The following is a 20,825-nucleotide window of genomic DNA, read 5'->3' as shown; positions in this document are numbered from 1 at the left end:
ACATAATTTCCCAGATGTCACAGCATTGTGGGATAGTGATGCTTAGTTAAAGTCACAAACACATTCTAACTTTCATGGGGCAAATTGTCTATCATGGTCTGTAACATTTATGAGTTCTATGAGCCTTGCAATACAGTTAGTTCTTCCACATTGGGTGATATGTACATTTCTTTTGTTTTGCATAGCATCAGCTGTTTCCTCTTTCCCACTGGTTCCCTCCCTCCCATCACTGCCATTGAGTTACTTAGCTCATTTTGATCAATGTCCAGTGCAGCTGATGGGTCCCACTGTTGTACTCTTATATCATACATCTGTGAGGTGTGATCTGATCCTCCTTTGCAGATGAGGAAACTGAGGTTGTGGGGAAGATGAGTGACTTCCTCAAGGTCATAGCTAATAATGGAGCCCAGTTTTGATTCCAAGCAGTTGTAATTCTTTGTTTCATCCTTTTTAGTATCATCTCAGCAGGATTGGCGTCTGTGAAAGAGTTCCCCACTGGAGCAGGGGTGATGTGCAGATCTGGGGCTATACCAGACGACGTTGCTTAACAATATTAGACTGGTTCTTGCAGAGGGGACAGGGGTGTAGCTACTTTTAAGGGAAACCAAGAAGAAGCTAAATGAGAGAAGCTTGAGCTCAGAGCTTCATAATTATGGCTGTAAGAGGGCAGAAAAAAAAGAAACTAGAGGCTTATCCCCAAGGTAGTAGCTCTGCTGCCTCAGTTCATCAGGAGAAAAGGCTAGCTGGTACTGACAGCCAGTAACTTCTGTAGCAGAGAAACCAGGGACTTGTAGGTGGGCAAGATGGTAGATTTACTCAGGTTCTGGACCGTGCTCGGAAGATGAATGACGACAGCAGCAAGGAGCGGCATCTGGCCAGGATGTCCTCATTCCGGAAGAATGACGCATCTCCTGTAAAAACACAGGTCAGAACACCCACCCACCACGTTATTCCTTCGGCAGTGAAATCCCATCTCCCGTGAACTCATGAATGGCTCTAGGCAACCACAGTGCAATTATATTTTTCCTCACCCTCATTATTTTTCTTGTTTCACTGAGGCTATTTGAAGTTGGTCAAGAGGTTAGTGGGCTCTAGATGGACCGAAACAGAGCATTAACATGTAATTAAGAAAAGAAAAGCCCCAAATAGCAAATTCATGAACTGAGACTGGAAATTTAAACCCCTGTTTCGGGTGATCACCCTCCACTAACTAGCACCTGATGAGCTCTGGTTTCATACTGTTGCGTTTTGGTCAAAAGATGTTGCTTCCTTCCCTAGGAAGAACCAATGGAGTATGAAATCTCGAACTTTAGCCTGCTGTGAAGCCCAAGAGAGGCTCACCTGCTGTTCTTTCTTGGTGAGGCTGTGTTTCAGGCAGGTTGATGGCAGTCCCGGCCAGTTCTGCTTCACCTGACTTGTGTGAACTACATGTGGGAGACGTAGGTTTACAAACTTGGAATCTAGAAGCCGTTCCGTGTGTGTGTGTGTGTGTGTGTGTGTGTGTGTGTGTGTGTGTGTGTGTGTGTGTGTGTAAAATGTGGTTGCATCCAGGAGATTAGAGTGCTATACAAAAACAGGCCCCTTCATCTGGTGTGGGAAAAGTTAGATTGAGAACATTATCTTACTCCTATCTACACTTGAGGAGTTTTCTTTTTATTTATGTATTTATTTTTTTGGGTCCGGTTGTGGGGCCTGAACTCTGGGCCTGGGTGCTGTCCCTCAGCTCTTCATCTCAAGGCTAGCGCTCTACCACTTGAGCCACAGCGCCACTTCTAGCTTTTTTCTTTTTGCTTATGTGGTACTGAGGAATCGAACCCAGGGCCTCGAGCATGCAAGGCAAGCACTCTACCACTGAGCCACCTTCCCACCCCTGAGAAGTTTTCTTAGCTAGAATGTTGTGTGAAAGTCTAGAAGGTGAAAGGAAGGCTAGAGAAAGTCTCTGAGGAGCACCCTGGATACTTGAAGGAGGAAGCCTGCTGATAGGAGGTGGCTGTTTAGAGGAAATGATGAGACTGTGAGTCGGGATAAGGTGAGCACAGACTTGCTCCTCTGACCCGGAAATACAGCAAAGACAGAGACGTAAGTGAGGCAAGTTCAGGACACGTCGGTAGGATTACTACTGCATGTAGCAGGTGAAAAATGTATGAAATGGATAATCTCCCGGAGGTGGCTAAAGCTGGGAAGGTCAATGGGTTCCAGAAGGGTTGGGATCACTGTGTGAATGGCAGAGGATAACTGAAAAGTGCAGGAAGCTGAGAAATGTTCAACATGGTTGGGATTTCAGTGTGAACCTTGAGGTTCCTGTGGCTCAGAGAATCGTGGTCTCCACAAAGCTTGGACATGAGCCATGGTCAACAGGAACAACTACACCTGTAATTTTATATTCTCTGTGGCCATTGCTTTAGATTAGCAGTGGAACTGTTCCTTTTACCTCACTAAGTCTTACTGCTTCATCTTGGCTTCCAAACAGAATGTTTGCTTTCATATTGTTGTCTGTGTGTGTGTGTGTGTGTGTGTGTGTGTGTGTGTGTGTGTGTGTGTGTGAATTAGATTTCTGTCGGACCATCCCTCCCAAACTAGCTAGTTCTAGCTTAAATTATTCTAACTTTGTAAGCGCCTCTAAAAAAGACAGTAATAATATGCTCTTCTTGGAAGTTCTTTTCAACGCAACATCTAAAATGTCTTCAGTACTGCATTGCAGATGCCAGGGAAGCTGTTGTTTTTATGGCCATACGTCCAAACTGGCAATGCAGGCATTAAGGGAACGTGGATTTCTCCTCTAATAATCCACCTGTCTACCCACCTTGCCCTTCTGTCCCATGTGCCATGCGCCTTCTTTAGTGTTCCTATAAAGTCTGGGGATACCCTCCCATCTTCTCCACTTTGGACACAAGGGCCTATGGCTGTTTGGAAGGCCTTTCCTACCTCTGGGACTCAGGTGTCATTTTCTATTTGTGGCTCACAGTTTCCCCCTCTCCCAGGGCTGTGTCTTTAAAGCTGTTTTTTTACAGCACTATTTCTGGTTGTTGTAAACTTGGCTCCACGACTCTTCAGGGCTTTGGGGCCAATGTAGGGACACAGAATCCACTTTGCTCAAATGGGATTTTGGATTCCATTTCCATGGCCAGGGTGTCAGGGAGGGAAGAAAACCCCACAGAGTTCTCCTTGGGGCTCTCTGTGTGTTTTCCCTGGTCATCCGTTCTTCTCTGGAGAAATTTACTTATCCATTTATTGAGTGAGCCCATTGTGTGGGTTTCTTATAGCATTCACATGGCCCAGGTAGAACATGTCTGGTCACTTTGTCTGAGATACTCTTGGGAAACCCCAGCTTGCCCTTCCCAGTGCTTTGATGCTGGCAGAAGTTTCTGTGAAGGCTGAAATTGTTCAAGCCTTTGCCCCAAGGGCCCACTAAGTAAATGTGGCTTTGAAACTTGCTTCCTTAACTACTTCAGTGACTCAGTACATGAGTGTTGCCACAAGCAAACTTCCTGTCCCTAGGCTGGCTCTTTCATAACAGGTAAAAGGAAAGCAGACAAAAAACATCATAAAACAATGAGGAGCCTTCATTAACCAGGTTGTAGAAATACATGTACATTCTCTCTATGTTTACTATTGCTTTATTTTTTTTCTATGTGTCAGGTCCTGTCTACCTATATGCAAATATCATACCTATATTGCACATATATCATACATATACATTTAAATAACTATCAATACAAAGAGGTATTTCCCATAACTATTTAATAGATATGGAAACAGATACTAAAAAATGTAAAAACATTGTCAAAGGGTGATGAGTGACAAGCAGAGATTACAATAAATACTAAATAATTCAGTATATGTATTCAGTACCCATGTCATGCAGAACATTAAACAAAAACAAGTGAGACTGTAGTCTGATGTAACTGACTCTAGAGTCAGATTTCAACAGACAATTTTCTGAACTCAGAGCTATACTGCTATGCATCTTCATCAACTGAGAGGTTTGAGGTATTTGTGGGACTTAATCAAATGATCCGATTTTGGGAGGATAAAACAACAATAACAACACTCAAGGCTTTGTAAAATTTCCACTTACAAAGTTGCTTCACACTTTCATTATATTATTTGAGCAAGCATTGCTAAGGGGTAGAGTAAATGAACAGCCAGGGCTTGTACAGGCTGGTTGCCCATAGCGGTTGCATAGCTGGACTGGAACGCAGCCGTTCTGGCTCCTAGATCTGCAGTTTCTACTTGCATTATGCAATGGTGCATTCCAAAAACATGTTTTGGTGGGTGAGTGGAATGGTCATTTGAAAGCATCTAGAAGGAAAGACTAGAAGTGGAATATTATACTGGCCTTGGAAGGAATTCCTACTTTTATGAAAGCTAGGGCAGCTGGGCACTGGTGACTTACCTGTAATCCTAGCTACTCAGGAAGCTGAGATCTGAGGATTGAGGTTCAAAGTCAGCCCAGACAGGACAGTTTGTGAGACTCTTCCACAATTAACCACCAGAAAACTGGAAGTAGAGCTGTGGCTTAGAGTGGTAGGGCACTAACCTTGAGTTAAAAGCTTAGAGACAGCACCCAGGCCCTGCACTGAAGTGCTACAAACCTCTTCCCCCGCCCCCCCCCCCCAAAAAAAAAAAGAAAAAGAAAAGAAAAGAAAGAAAGCAGGGGCTTCTGGGAATGCTTCTTACTTTATCCCATCAAAAGAATCCATGAAGAGTAGGGAATTATTGTTTTAGGAAGATATTACTTAGTATCTTGTGGTTTCAAATACACTTGACACCTATTTCCATAACTTGTGTGCAGCACAGTTAGAAAAGTACAGTATCTGGTGATGACTTGTGAAACTGCACAGAACTGTGGTCCAACTAATAAAGAAAACCCAGCAAATTCATTTATTCAGTTATCCAACCACCTATCCAGTAGGAGCATTTCTGACTATAATCTCTACATAATTTCTGCACTGTGTTAGGTAGATTATGACATCATATGGCTTTTAGGGGTTTATAATTTAACAGAAATATTTAGCAGAGAGTAGAAAACTGCTTATAATGAAATGCTAAAATTTGCAATTAGATTAAAGAGAAATAAGGAGTAGAATACTAACTGAAACTTTGCTGATGAAGGTGGGTTGACCAGAATCTAGAAAATACAAATGAAGAAAGTTGGGCTGGAGGCATGGCTTAGCTGTAGAGCTCCTACCTAGCAAGCAGTGAAACTCTGAGTTCAAATCCCAGTACTGCAAAAACAAACAGCCCCCCCCCCAAAACACCACACCAAACCAAACAAAACCACCATAAAAAAACCCAACAAAACCCAAACAAAACAAAAAACCTTGCCTACACTAAAGGTGAAGAAAAAGAATAAAAGGTCTCTGTGCACAGCGTGATAAAAGTGTGGAGGACAAATAACCATGGTAGAACATTTTTAAAAATAACATGATCTCTTCTCTCTCTCTCTCTCTCTTTCTCTCTCTCTCTCTCTCTCTCTCTCTCTCTCTCTCTCTCTCTCTCTCTCTCTCTCTCTCACACACACACACACACACACACACACACACACACACTGTCTCTCACTTACTCTCTTTCTCTTTCTCTCCTGAAAACTATGAAGGAGGGAAACAAAATATCCATAATCTTGTTAACCAAAGATAACCAGTGTAACACTTTGTATGGGTTATTATAGACTTAGGGAATTAGAATTTGTATGTAGTTAATTGAGGTGACTGCTGAGTTTGGATACTGAACTGGCTACTCTCAAAGAAAGTAAATCTAGTACTTTTGGCAACATTTATTTACATGAAGAAACACTGGAGAACTGGGGTTAGAAACTCCAATGGGTTGAAAAACACTATGCACTCAAGCTCCTGCCTTCACACGTGAGTAATGTGCACTAAAAATGTACTTTGATCAGTGTCAAGATACCCATCGCGAAATCGATTTACACAGAGCCTGCCTGACCCTCTGATGGATGCTGTAGAGGTGCTATACCTAGAAAGAGGATTTAGAATCTCTTTCTTCCTTTTGCTTATATGACTTCCTAAGATTCTAGGCAATTCACATTCTAGTGGCAACTCATAGAGATTATGATATTCTCTTATGATTTAACTGCCATTGGTTTTGCTTGGTCCATATTGTTGGGCAATATGGTGTTACTGGACCATGGAAGACAAGCTAATGTTTAAATGCCAGGGCTAAGTTTTTTCCATATATATAATATATATTCTATAATGTATAATATAAAATTATATAACATATAAAGATATACTATATTATATAAATAAATAAATTTATATAAATAAATAAAATACATATACTTATTTAAATAAATACATAATATATTTACATAATATAACTATAAAATTATATAATATGTACCAATACATTATACATTTATAGATTTCATATTTATTTTATTTATATTTTATTTAACCCATATATATATGTGCATATATATATGGGTTAAATATGTATAATTTAATTATATATTCTAATCTATGTTATTTGAGAGCTGTCCTTATATGAGGACCATTTGTGGAGAAACTCACACCCCACCCAATTTCTTGTCTTCCTGACTCCTAACCCAGCCATGGTCCCTGCTGACCACCTTTCCTTGGCTCCCACCTACAAGACTCTATGCTTGCCCAAAGTAGAAGCTGTCACACAATAAGGAAGTTCCCTGGCAGCTGTCTCCATGCTCTGTAGGCAGAGCCAGCCTCTGGCAGACAACAACTTGCTTGGTATAAGTGTTTGTCACTGGATGAAGACAAGGCTAGAAGGCCAGCTCCGGGGAGCTTTAGACTCTTCTCTGAGCATGGACGATCCAGTGTGACACCTTCCCCATGTGCTTAGTTCTTTATAAACACCCAAAGCATGTGATTTTTCCTTTGTCTTAGGGTCTGCTACTCTGTGCCTCTAAGAAGGACTGAAAGTATGGTTGGACTATTCATCAATATAAATGGTCTATATGTGCACACCGGAGGAAACCAGAAGGACGACACAGAACTAGAGGGAATCAGGGAAAAACATACAACAGCGGGACCCATCAGCTGCACTGGACATGGACCAAAATGAACTAAGCAACTCAATGGCAGCGATGGGAGGGAGGGGATGAGTGGGACGCTATGCAAAACAAATGCACATACCACCCAATGTGGAAGAAATAACTGTATTGCAAAGCTCATAGAACTCATAGATGTTATAGACCAAGGTAGACAATTTGCCCCATGAAAGTTAGAATGTGTTTGTGACTTTAACTAAACATCACTATCCCACAATATTGGGAAATTTGGGAAATTATGTAATCACTTAATCACAATAAAGAATTTTGAAAAAAAAAAAAAAAGTCCATGAGTGGGAAACGGAAATGGCGAAAAGTGGCTTGGGTCCAGGGTATGGAAGGAGCGAGGCTGACGAGGCTCTTCTGAGCGCGGCCCAGGGGGACGCTTCTCCTAAGCCACAGGGATGGTTGTAAGAAAGCACCTTTTGGTCCTCCTTCGTGGGCCCTGGGCACCCCCTTCTAACAGCACATAGTTCTGTTTCTGGAAGACAGAAGGCGGGAACTGGAGGTCATTTGACCTTTCTTAGATTCCTGATCTTATCAGCTGTCAGGAAGGGCTGGGCCAGCAAAAAAAAAAAGTCACAAATTGATTCTGCACAGGGTGACAGGCTGAAAGATGCTACATCTACCTTCCTGTGAGAACAGGAGCACAGGTTCTGAGTGGAGCCCAAGGGAAGAGGGAACCTCTCCCAGTTCATCCTCCATTCCTCCAATGGAGTCACCAGTGCTCAGCGGCTGTTGGAGAAAGATGGTTTATTTCTATATATGGCCAGAAAATAGTCCAATTGCAGGGCTGGTTTCCTGGTGGACATGCTCCAGATTTTCCAGACCTGCAGACTCCAGAGATGAACAGCCTGGACATTGGCTTCTGTGGTCTGCTTGTAATTAGGTCCAGCAACAGAAAATTTGGCTCCCGGTTTGCTGGCCCCTACGTCCCCCTCTACCCAACCCCTCCACCCTTGTGTCTGCTCCCTTGGAATGCTGCAGCGAAAAGCGAAGAATGAAGCTCTCACAGCTGCAGCCTTGCTAAAAATAGCAAGTTTGTTTATTTTCGTGTTCATGAAGCCCTTTTCCTGCTGCTGCTGTTGTTATGAGTGGAGCTCCCAGACAGGAAGGGGAAAGACTAACTGTACTGGTCTCTGGCCAAGAAAATTCTAGACTATGTGTGTGTGAAGGGGGAGGGGAGAGGACAGATTCAGCCCAGGAGGAGGCAGAGAGTGAGGCGATCTGCTTTCCCTTTGAGCTGACACCTTAGCAGACACCTGCTCTCTAGCATTGGTGTGGGGATGGGGTGTTTCTTGTTTTTGGTCCATCTGCTTGAATGAACTTCCCTTTCAGATGCAGCCTTTTTCCTTTGTTATGATCTCATAGCAGATGTGTGGTCAGGGGAAAAGCCATTGAGCTAAGAGGCAAGAAACCTCTTTTGTTTTTTTTTTTTCTGGTATCTTGCTTTGTGGCCCTGAGCAAATCACCTCCCCATCTCAAACACCCCCTTCCTCTCTATGTAGTAGATAGACCAGTAGATGTGTAGGAGTCATTTGAAATTACTGAGAATGAAACAACTCGAAAAAGTTCAAGATACCTGCAAATGGATTTTACACTTAGGTTTCTCAAGTGCGTTGAGCAGATCAATATTTGCTTTTCCCCAAAGGGGCTCTTGAGTCTCCTTCTCCTTAAAAGGGGAGTGCGTAGGAGTAGTTGGGGAGGCATTTTCTGATCACGTGCCCTCCAAATTCATGGTGAGCTGGTCTAGGCTCGAATAAGGAATCCTGAATTAGGCTTTGGGGAGTTGAGGAAGGGAAATATTTACCATTTGGTTGGCTTGCTGTGGGCTTTGGAAGAAAAGGGATATTGTCATATATATTAATGAAGTCCCATTACTAATAGCTGATTGCCCAAGCTGGTATAGATCTCCACTTGCTCAGTTATGTAGCTCACGAAGTTCATACCACACACAGGGCTGGTCATATGTTTTCCATTGAACATCCTCCGTGGTTGTTGTTGATATTTTCTCCTCTAAGATCCTGACGACATGGGACTGTGTTAGAACCACTGTGACAATAGGGTTTACTTTTTTTTTTTATGAGAACGATGGCTAGCCCTTGTACCTGGTTTACATCAGGGACCTGTATCTGACAGAGTTCTGGGTGCTAGATCATAAACTTTCAGTTTTGGTTGATATTTTAGAAAAACAACTTGTTTAAATTAGGGCTCCTGACATGTTTTTTCTTACTTAAACTGCAACGGGTGGATGCTTTTTCCTCCCTTAATAGTCTTTGACTATATTTTACATTTCCTTAAACTGGCTGTGATTTTAAAAGTCTTTGGAAATTATAGATACTTCTGAGACTCACTGATCTCTTCCTCAGATCAATAGGTCTGTCCTTATAGACTTGTGTGCTGCTCAAAGACCTCAACTACTAGTTTAGGTGGTCAGGACTAAAAATGGATGAATAGTGCTGCGATCACATCACTGACGTTTATCCTGATAACACAGACTCTTCCTATTGTTGCTTTTCATAGTCTCCTGGAAAGCTTTCCCTCTGTACTTGCTGGGTTTAGACAATTATCTTACTTTTGTTATCTCTGCTTGTTACCCCTCTCCCCATATCCATATAATTAGAAACCAAAGGATAGATAATTCGCCTATCATCCCTCCCCCCCAGTAAAATTTCAACTCTGGGTATGACATCTGTTCCTTAGGGTCAGACAGCCAGGACTTCCATATGACTGTCTGACAAGTCCTGTACACCATGCCTCCAGCACTGGGCATGTGGTCTTTGGAAAGATGGTAGCACTGATTGTCCAACTTAGCCCCAGGGGACGGCCAACTCGGTTGCCATTGACTTTACTCATCCCTGTAACTGTTTCATTGTGTCTGGCACTAATTACATTTAATTACTTGGGTACCTCTAGGTTCAGGTGCCTCTAGCCTTGGGGGACTGTAGCCTCTGCTGCAGTTGAACCTGTCAAAGGCTTCATGCAGCTGGGGAAATGCCTCAGTTCTGACCTCTGACTTCTGATTCCAGCTCAGAGCACCAGCCCTGTACTCTCTACTGATGTCCAAACTCCCACCTAGTCATGCAGTCAAAAGCTAATAGTCATAGCCAATGTTCACTCTGGGTGAGGAAGGCAACCGTTAAGTAGTTGCTCATCTCCCCATCCCCCACCCCGCCTCCACGGTGGACACAGAGGAGGACCTTTATTTAACTCCACTGTATGACAGTTTTTTCAGTTAGGCAACAATCTAAAAGATTCAATTCTCTAATTGCCCATCAGGCTTGGGACACCCAAGAGCTGTCTATTCCTTTGTATTCACTCATCAAAATTTTTGCTCTTTGAGGGGACCCCCTAGTTCCATCTTCTCTATTCTCTGTCAAGTAAGTGTTAGCTTACTTGGGCATAGGTAATACAATTTCAGGGTAATGCACTATTAGGCTAGAACCTAGGGAAATAAGTGTGACTGGGACTAACATTTCCTCCATGATTTATCCTGTGGCAAGATCTAAGTGGAAGAACAGGTTAGTTCTTGCAGGAACAGGGCAGGTTGCTTGACCTCAATGGGCAACTTCATGTATTACTAGGCTATTCCAAAGAATCTTAGCCTGGACATTGCTTGTCTGGCTCAGAATGCTGGAGAAGCCATCACTGATCTCACTGAGTCTTTAGACTCCCTTGCCAAGATGGCTCTGATAACCATCTAGCTTTAGACTCGCTTTTAGCTACACAGGAAAGAGTTGGTGCACTTACCAAGACCTCCTGCTGTACTCAGACTAAACACAATGGATAAGGGGAAGTAAACATCAAGGCTATATATGACCAAGTAAATTGGCTATGTGGACACTTTCATCTGGGAGGTCCTGAGGTCCTCCCTAACCTTCCAGAACTTGTTTTCTTCCTTTCTTGAGTCCACTTCTAGTTATTGTACTGCTACTATTATTAATCCTTGGTTCTTTTATTAAACTTTTGGTAAAGTTATAGCAGTCCTCAGTCAGTCAACATGGATGGTTCTTAGTGGTTTCTAAATTTGGTCTTCAGGGGAATCTATAGGTCTTAAAACCAGCCACCAGAATGTTGTATGCCTCCAAGAAACTGTAAGTTCACTCTCCCTGACATAGTTACGAAAGTCCCTGATGTAGCAGGATATAGTTACAAAAGATGGAGACTTTGGCCCGTGATTTCTTAAGAGGGCAGGAGTATGAGACAGAACACAGGGGGCCCTGATTCCACATCCAAGGTTTTATACTCTGATATAAGCTGTGTTCACAAGATGTGGCCACAGATAGCTTGGTCTTAGAACTACTGGCTTCTCCCCAAGCTAACACAGAGTCGTTCCTGCATTATCTCCATATGCAGAGAATGTCTGACTCTGACCACTATGTCTGCTGTCTTTCCATGAGTTCAGTATCAAAGGACTCAACATACATGAGCTAATCACTCTGCAGAATGTACAACTTGAGGTTGAGAGCAAATCTCAGACTGGAAAATCCTGGCCGATGTGCCATTACCAAGTGTTCCTGTGCAGGGTCAGCAGCGAGTCTAAGACTATGTCTGACAGCTTAGAGAGCCAATCCAAGAACCCTTTGCTGTGTGCTGTCTGCTTTATGTCCAAGCATAAGCCCAATAAAGCTTTGGTTGGTTGATATTGCTTGCCTCTTCACGTTTTCTATTTTGAATTGAGCAAAAGAATCCTTGGCTAATTAATAACATATCAAAATTACATTTCAGTTGTTGCACACATTCCAAATGTTGTTTATGCTTATTACCACTTCTGAATAACAGCAGTTATTAGTCCTGCCATTAGAGTCACTTAATGCACTCATTCAAAAAATCCACACATTATGTTATCACATATTTAAAAAAAGGAACCGTTTTTATATAATCTATTGTATGTATTTAATTTTTTTCTCCCAGGTTTTACCAGACCATCATGTATATAAAAAAGTTAAGACTCCTTTACCTAAAGCATGCTAGCTAGCTCACAGCAGAAAAGGAGATTCAATTTCACAAATGAAGAAAAATGAAAGTGTGAGAAGTCTTGTCCACAATATCTGAGAATTGCAAAAAGGTAACAGTAGAGTATTAAGCCAAGTGCAAGACCTATCTGAACCCGAGGCCCTGGGATCATGCTGGAGAAGCTGACCCCAACTCATAGAATTACCAGGAAGGTCAAAGGATGGCACAGGTAGGAACAATACACCGCAGCTTGTGGTGATGACCTAGTATTGCTCCTGCTGGGCACAGATGCTCCTGCATGTCCCCACACCTTGCTGACAGTGAATGCTGAAAACTACCCTTGAATCCAATGTTGCCAGTATTACCGGTAAGCTGCACGCAGCTTTCGCCACTGCCAGATGGATTTGGTGTGGCTGTGGCTTTTATTTTTTTTTTATCATTGGTTTTGATTTTAAGATGTGGGTCAGCCACTGTTATCTTGACACCTGTTGTCTTAGCTACTCAGGAGGCTGAGATCCGAGCACTGTGGTTCGAAGCCAGCCTGGGCAGGAAAGTCCATATGACTCTTATCTCTAATTAACCACCCAAAAGCCAGAAGTAGAGCTGTGGCTCAAGTGATAAGGGTACCAGCCTTGAAAAAAAAAAAAAAAAAGCTCAGGAACAGCACCCAGGCTCTGTTAAATAAGCTCCAGCAAGTAAGTAAATTAATTAGTTAATTAATTTTGGGTCACAACCTGCCCACCAGTTTCAAGGGAGGCTGTTGAAGCGCCGTGTATCATTGTTAGCTTCTGTAGAGGAAATCACTTCTGCCTTATGGGAAGGAGTCCTGACACATAGGAAGAAGGTTCTGATGCGAAACCAAAAAGTATGACAAACTCACCTACCCAATGGGTACTCCAACCACTTCTGAAGAAAACCAATGAGCTAACTAACACAGACCAGGTGGCCATCTTTGAGTACACAAAGCTGTCTGAGAGAGAGAGAATAGTTTATGTCCACTGACATGATTTCTAACTTCTTGGACTTTTGGATGAATTCTCAGAACAATGATGCAGACTATTCAAGTGCTTATGGAGGTAGGCACTTTCAGCTCATAAGCATGAGACACGATTTTCTGTCTCCTTCTCTCAACAGAGTGATGAGCGGGGTATTCTTTCAGGGGTGCGCGGATGGAGATGGCAGAGTCTGGCAGGAAGCCAGAGGAGTGCAAGCTGTCCTTTTAGAAGTGGGATGGAGAAACGGCTGCTCACCATCCGGTGGCTCAGCCACCCATGCCATGGGGTAGCTCAAGAGGCGGGGAACACAGGGATGCCTGCCTGACAGGACAGGGAACAATTGCTGCGGGGCTTCCTGTGAGTGCTTCTGAGAGGCCCATGGAGCAGCTTGTGGGAGTGTCCTGGGAGGGAGCAAAGGGAAATGCCCTGTATCTAGCTCCTGACATGAGCTGAGGTCTCTACCCCTCTGTTTTCTTTCTCCTCCCACAGTAAGGCTTGAGAGCTCTCCATGTTGAAGTTTTACAGTCTTATTCCTGACTCTCTTTACCTTCCTAACCTCTTGGGAAGCTAAGGGGGAGAGGAGTTGACTACCATCTTTTGCTTGACTTCTAGCAAAAGGCTAGAAGTATTTATTCTTTTCGTACTTTTCCCTGGGAGAGAGAAAATAATAATCCCTGCTCCCATCCAGCAAATAAAAGTTCTTTGGCAAAACAAAAACAAACAATCCCCACTAAACCTTGATTACAATTTTTTCTGTTTTTAAAATTTTAGAATATATTTAGATTTACAGAAAAGCTGCCAATATAAGTTCAGAGACATTACCCTTCTTGCAGCCTATGTGAACAGCCAATGTAACCAATGGTGGACTGGTCAAAACTAAGAAGTCAGAGTAGGTATATAATCCTATTATATTCTTTTTTGATTTCACCAATTTATCCACTAATACTCTTTGTTTCATGATCCAATTAAGGACACCATGTTGCACTGGGAAAACCTTAAATTTTGAGAGAGCTTTTGTATGGCCCAATGGAGGGTTTGAGTCAGAATTTAAAATTTTAATTTTTTGGAGTAAAACTATTGCTAAGATGCAAAGTATTATTGATCAGAAACTTGGAATATCCAGGTGTATTTCTTTACCTTAAATTCTAACTTTTATACTTTGCACACATACTCTTACCTCCCATCTTCCTGTTGAGCGATGTAAATTTGGGCTTGGTGGTTTTCTCTGAGATAAGGGCAGAAGAGAATAAAAAAGATGTGGTCTTGTGTGTGAAGTCAATTGTGTGAGGATTGGTTTCTGAAGCCAATCAACTTTACTGAGGTATCATATTATATTAGTTTCTGTTTACTGATTGGGTCTTTGATAATATAGATAGCTTTTTGGTTTTTTTTTCAAGTGAAACTAAAACTGGACTTACGGTTAGATATTCTTGAGCTAAGGACAAATCACTTTTGAGAGTCCACAGATCTGGACTTCTGATGTTTTGCAGAGTCTGTAAAATCTCAGGAGCAGGGATGCTGGAACTCTCTCATCTAGGACTGAGATCTCGTAGAATAATTCTGTAAGAGTTTTAGATGAGGCTACATGGACTAGGTACATTGTAATCATCCATGCTTCCTCCACTACAAAAATGTGTGCATATTATAGAACCATATGTATGATCTATCCCTCTGCCCTGAGAACCCATCAAACAATTAGAGCTTACTTTTAGAAGTGATGACCACTAATATCCATTGAACATTTATTATGTTGTCTACTATCTTTTTTTCTCTTTGTATGGTGATACTGGGTTTGAACTCAGGGCCTTGTACTTGCTAGGAAGGCTTCCTACCACTGAACTCAGTCATTCCTCCAGCCCGTCTACTATCTCATGGCTTTCCTTTTCCTTGCACCAGGGTTAGGGCTTGAATTCAGGGCCTTACACTTTCACTTGATTTTTTTGTGTGTGCAAGGTTGGTGTTCTACCACTTGAAGCCCATACTTCCACTTTGGGCTTTTTGCTGGTTAATTGGAAATAAAAAGTCTTCCTTGGCTGACTTTAACTGTGATACTCAGGTCTCAGCCTCCTGGACAGCTAGGATTACAGTTGTGAACCAGTAGGGCCCAGCTCTCTTTAGGCACATTTTGTTTTATGTAACCTTTTGTAGTGGGAACCATTGTCAATAAGCCAAATTAAACAAAAAGTTTTTCTTCATTCATGATCATGTAGCTAGGAAATAGTGAAGCCATTTGAACTTCAAATCCCATACAATTTTTTTTTTTTTATTACTTTGCCACACTGAGTTAGAATACACGGAGGGTTGGTAAGTTCACATATACTTTTCCAGGCAATAATTCTCTATGCTCCCTTTACAAAAAAATTCAAGTTCCAGAAGTAAATGGTCTATACCATTTATTGAATTTTTCCTATATAATGTACCCTAAACTTGACACCAAAAGGCAGGGAGAGATCATCCCTGCCTCCCCAAATCAACAAAGTACTGGAATGAAAAGAGCCTAGTAGACCTGAAATTTCAGCCCAACTTACTCATGGGCTGGTTTGGCCATATCATGTAACCTCTTTGGGCAGCAAAGGGCTTATTTGTAAATTGAGCAGGTGGGATTAGATGAACTCAAATACTCTTGCCAGTACTTTGATTCTGTGCTCCCAAGCTTTGTGTCAGATATGGCACACAGTCAATGCCAGATGTCACCCTGCCCTCAAGGATCATGGAACAAAGCCTTCAAATGCCTGAAACAATTAGGGAATCAGAGAGTGGAAAACAGTGTACCGTAGGCTATGAGCAATCAGTGGGCAAGTACCTACTTGAGCCTCTACATACTTAGCCATTCTAGAGATAAGTCATAAATTCTGCATTCTAGTAAGTATAAAAATTAGCTGGGAAAACAAGACATAAGGGATTGGAGCAATGACTCCTAATAATGAGTAGGTAATTAAGTGCTGAATTGTATCCCTCAGTCATTTCGTGGTGGCGGTAAATTGGTAACACTTACTATTCACTGAGTTCTTAGGCAAATGTACGCAATTTAAGTGGTACAAACGAAGAGTCTTTGTTGAGATAGAATCTCTGTAGAAAGTCTAGACTGACCTTAAACTGAGTTTGGGATTACAGGTGTGCATCACAATGTGCAATCCAATATAAACATTATATATATAAACATTCTATTTGTAAAATTCACATGTTTCTTGTACAGGTGATATGCAGAGTGGTGACAGTTACATAAGCCAGGTAATGAGTATATTTCTTTTTGAACAGTGTCGCCCTCTCCCTCGTTTTCTCCCAGCTTTACAGTGCTGAATCCAAGGTCTCACTTACACGAGGTGGTTTATCACTGAACTATCTCACCAGCCCTACTATAATATATTTAAAAGTAAAAGCAATCAATATAGACAATTCATAGTGAACAAAATGTAAAAAGTTAAGTAACTACTGGCTCATTATTACAGATCATTACAACAGATGTCTTTTTGTGTCAGGATCCAATATGTCTCACCACAGCAGGAGGTACCAGGCAAGATACTCTATTGCTTTCATTGTCTAACTTAATCTTCATGATTACTTTTTTTTTCACATCCCAGCCTTTTATTGCTATTATACGAACACTGCAATAAATAGCATCTTCTGACCTACATGTTGCATAGTCATGCAATTACTTCCCTGGAATAGAGTCTTAGAAAAACAATTGGTGTGTGGTGGGGGCAGGCAAATGGAGAGAGGAAAGGGAGGAGAATGCAGTCATAATATTCAGTACACATGTGTGAAAATGGACCCGATAAATTGAAGGGATGTCGGGAGGGTGATCGAAGGGGCGACATTAAGACGCGTTGTACTCACAAACTGATGTGTTGAATGGAAACTTCTTTGTGCAAATACATAAAGATAATAAAAAAAAGTGTGTCAATTAACACACCCAATACTTTAAGTGATTGCCTCTATTAAATCTATTTAATTCTATTCCTACTGATATTTTATGGATGATAAAATGGAAGTGGACAATGGGCTCAAATCCACTGTTGGATGATCTCTTATGAACACACACACACACACACACACACACACACACACACACACACACACACACAGTTCACTGCTCCAGAAGGCCGTGGTGTGTGTATGGGGGCATGGGCACAGCCCAGGACAGCCCCTGCTTCTCCCCAGGGCCTTTGGCACAGCTGTGCCCCCTTGCATCTGTTGCCTACTGGCTGGAACACTCAAGGGCTCCTTTCTCCCCAACCACAGAGGCTCAAACCACTACTGCGGGCCCCACCCAGCAACTCCAGGGTGCTCTTCACATTCCCCGGAACACTCCATGGTTAGCTCATCCAGAAGTGGGATGCCAAGGTGCAGAGTTCATTCCAACTGTGCTTTCTGCCTAACCCCACAAAAAGAAGAGGCTCTCTGGTGTTGACCCATCTCTCTCAGCAGGTGAAGCCATGTTGAATTCAGAACTTCTCTTAAACATGTTTGTCATTTTAAGCTCCATCTGCAGCCCAGGGTTCTGTTTCCGGAGAGGAAGTAACCACAAAGAGTAAGGGAGGTCTCGACTTTCAAATGACTGCTTTGTCTTAGCAACTGTGGATCTGGCACATAGTTGCCTAAAATTGGAGGCAAGGATAGTGATCAGCTGGGGCTACCGGACACTTCATCTCAGCAGTAGTGTTTGGGCCAGCAATCTACTCTTGTGCCTTCTGAGACTAGCCATTTTGAACCCAATATGATTGGTTCTCTGTCAGGATAAAGACCAGAGATAACTAGGTGTCGAGTTAAAAATAGGAAAGACACACATATTAACTGTCAAATGAGAACTGACTTTGGAAGTTATCTGGTCCATTTCTCCATCTTATAGAAAAGGGATTAGAAGCCCAGAGAAATTATCTGACCTGAGGATAGATATATAATCACCCTGTAACAGATTTAGGACTGGAAATTGAGTGGATGACATCGTAAAGTTGTAACTTTAAATCAACCGCAGGGTTTTTTCAATGATGTCTAAAAAGAATTATTTTATATTTTTTTTTTGTGCGCATGCCAGTACTGAGGCTTGAACTCAGGGTCTGGGTACTGTTTCTTAGCTTTTTTTTTTTGCTCAAGGATGGTGCTCTACCACTTGAACCACACTTCTACCTCTGACTTTTTGAGATCAGAATCTCATGGACTTTTCTTGAATGGTGATATATAACAAGGATACTATGGTACATTTATATTATGCAAATGCACACCCACAGACACACACCATATCCTTCATAATTGTCCAAATTCTTATGGAACTAACCACAGTTCCCTGATTTCACTCCAATATTCGAGCCTGTGTTTAAAGTCTTGCAGCTACATGAACTGCCAGACTGTTCACTTTTAAGGGTTAGGTCAGTTGTTACTACTTCTAGGAAATATTTCCTTAATCTTTTAGGCAAAGAAGACATACCCATACATTACATATCCTTAGGCATTTCTCCAACATGACAGGTCTCTATTCCGTTTACTTATCAATATTAGCACAGGGCTTCTGGTGTCTCCATCACGGCTTTCCGAGTGTAGTGTGGTACCCTGAAGCTGAACAGGGTAAGGCTGATCATGGGATCAGCTTTATGGTAAGAATGCCATCGTTCTAGGGGGTGCTCTTGTAGGCTCTTAGGTTATGTGTGCATAGTGAGGCTAGGTCTCTTGAGCCCTGGGTATTGGAAGGAAATGATTGCAGAAGTCTTAAATACACATAGCCCTTGACACCTGTACAGCTTTCCCTTCAGTCTAGCAATTTTGCTGGAACTTCCCAGCATTTGAGACACCGTGGTGCAGTGCCTTAAGTATTCATCTAAACTTGTGCTTGTAAGAGAAAACTTGATTGTTCAAAAAATGATTTCCAATTTTTTAAAAACAAAAAGTGTAATCATTATCCTGTGTGAATTCCAAAGTCCCTTTTTATGTTGCTATCACTTTTCATCTATGTGATTTTTATGCTCTAACAACACAGTTGTCAGTCGGCAAGTATTTATTGAGAGCCCTGCAGGATCCAATATCTCACATAATATTTTTTATGCATATTATGCTTTTCTTAAGTATCCACCTGAAGTTATAACTCTGGCTCTGAATACAGTTTTAGAGAGAAAAATACTCACATGAAAGTGTTTTGAAGCTTATAATCCATCGATTGCCTATTATGAGGACAGGGACAGTTACAATTTATTGGCCTATTACGTGCCAGCCATGACAATCCGTAATTGACATACATTGTCTTAATTAATTTTCACATTCACTTCATGGGTTGATGTTGCGTTATCACACATTGGAGATCAGGAAGTTTAGAGGCTGACAGAATGCATGGCCACAAAGGATCAAGCCACTGACAGCTAAAACCCACCCTTTTTTCTGTATCTTATCCTTTTGTTGTATTAAACTACCCAACTCTTACTAAAGACAAACACTTGGAACGAATAAACTTTAAGTTAGAGGATAAATACGTCAGGGCTGAGACCACATACAACTGTAATGTGCCATTTGATGATTCCAATGCCTCTTTGTGTCCTTATTTTTCTGTATATGTGAAAAATAGGACTCACACTGGGATTCCTCTCTGGGCAGCTAGAAAGGATGTGAAGATTTTACTTCCTACCTTTTCCCATCAGTCACAAAGAGCAATCTGCAGGACCTAACCCAGTCTCAAAAGCTATATGCTAACAATATTCATGATTCCAACCACAAACTTATTCTGTGTTTATGCTCCTGCTGTATAGTGCTCTTTTTTGTGAGCTATACTTTCTCTGTGTTTCTCTCAAAAGTCCTAAAGTAAAAAATATCATTATTTGTAATATATAAGGTATAGCATGGTTATTTGTTCATGCACTCATTTGTTCTTTCAGTTTTGAGTTATTTTTTACATCAACAATTTATTTTATACTTTTTTTTGTCTCCAAATTGTTTTACAAAGGGGTTTCAGCTTAACATGACCAAAGAGTGTCTGAAATATTCACACTGCCCACCTGACAAGAGCTCTCAGACAAGAACACACACAGCTGACTGCAAGATGGATATTTATTCCTGTGATATTACTCCTGTGACCAAAGTCTAAGGGACTTCAAGAGCATGAGAAATTGTTGGTGTCTGGGAGGTAGATGCCAAGGCCTTTGTGGAAGTCATAGTGCCACAGAAGAATCAAGGCCAGTTCGCTCTGAGCTGGCCTTTTAGGGAGGAACAGGCAACAACTTTTAAAGGAGACAGATTTTGACTGAGAAGGGTTGGCCCTGAAAAGACTCCCGGGTTTGGTGGTTACTGGATAAAACATTTCCTGTCTTTTGAAATTGCTCCTTTCCTAGTCCTTTGGCTAGAGCAATAGAAGCTGTTGGTGAGGTCATTTTGATCTAAGCCCATTGGTGTTTCTGGGTTGCTGGTTTGTTCATCTGGGACACATGGGCATAGAAAAAACCCAGGAAACTTACCACCCTACCATTTCTTGGGTTTTGAGGTTGCTAACAAGTCTGCCATTCTTCTAACTTTCAGGGTCCTCTTGTCTTTATTTTATATACAATTCCAGGGTTTTAGATGTATCAATATATGTATACCTTACCTTCCTGGAAGAGTAAGTGTTATATGCAAATATTTTAAATACAATTTTTATATAAAACTCAATTTAGCAGGGTTCTGGTGGCTTGCGCCTGTAATCCTAGCTGTTCAGGATGTTGAGCTCCAGACAATAGCAGTTTGAAGTCAGCCAGGCCAGAAAAGTCTGCAAGACTCCATCTCCAAAATAGCCAGCAACATGCCAGGCGGGAAGCATGGCTCAAGCGGTAAAACACTAGCCGAGCTAGCAAGATAGCAAGTTGAGGCTCCAAATT

Source organism: Dipodomys merriami, unplaced genomic scaffold (assembly GCF_024711535.1).
Source record: "Dipodomys merriami isolate MVZ:Mamm:240054 unplaced genomic scaffold, mDipMer1.0.p SCAF_24, whole genome shotgun sequence".
Taxonomy (NCBI): domain Eukaryota; kingdom Metazoa; phylum Chordata; class Mammalia; order Rodentia; family Heteromyidae; genus Dipodomys; species Dipodomys merriami.
This window is presented reverse-complemented; position numbering follows the sequence as displayed.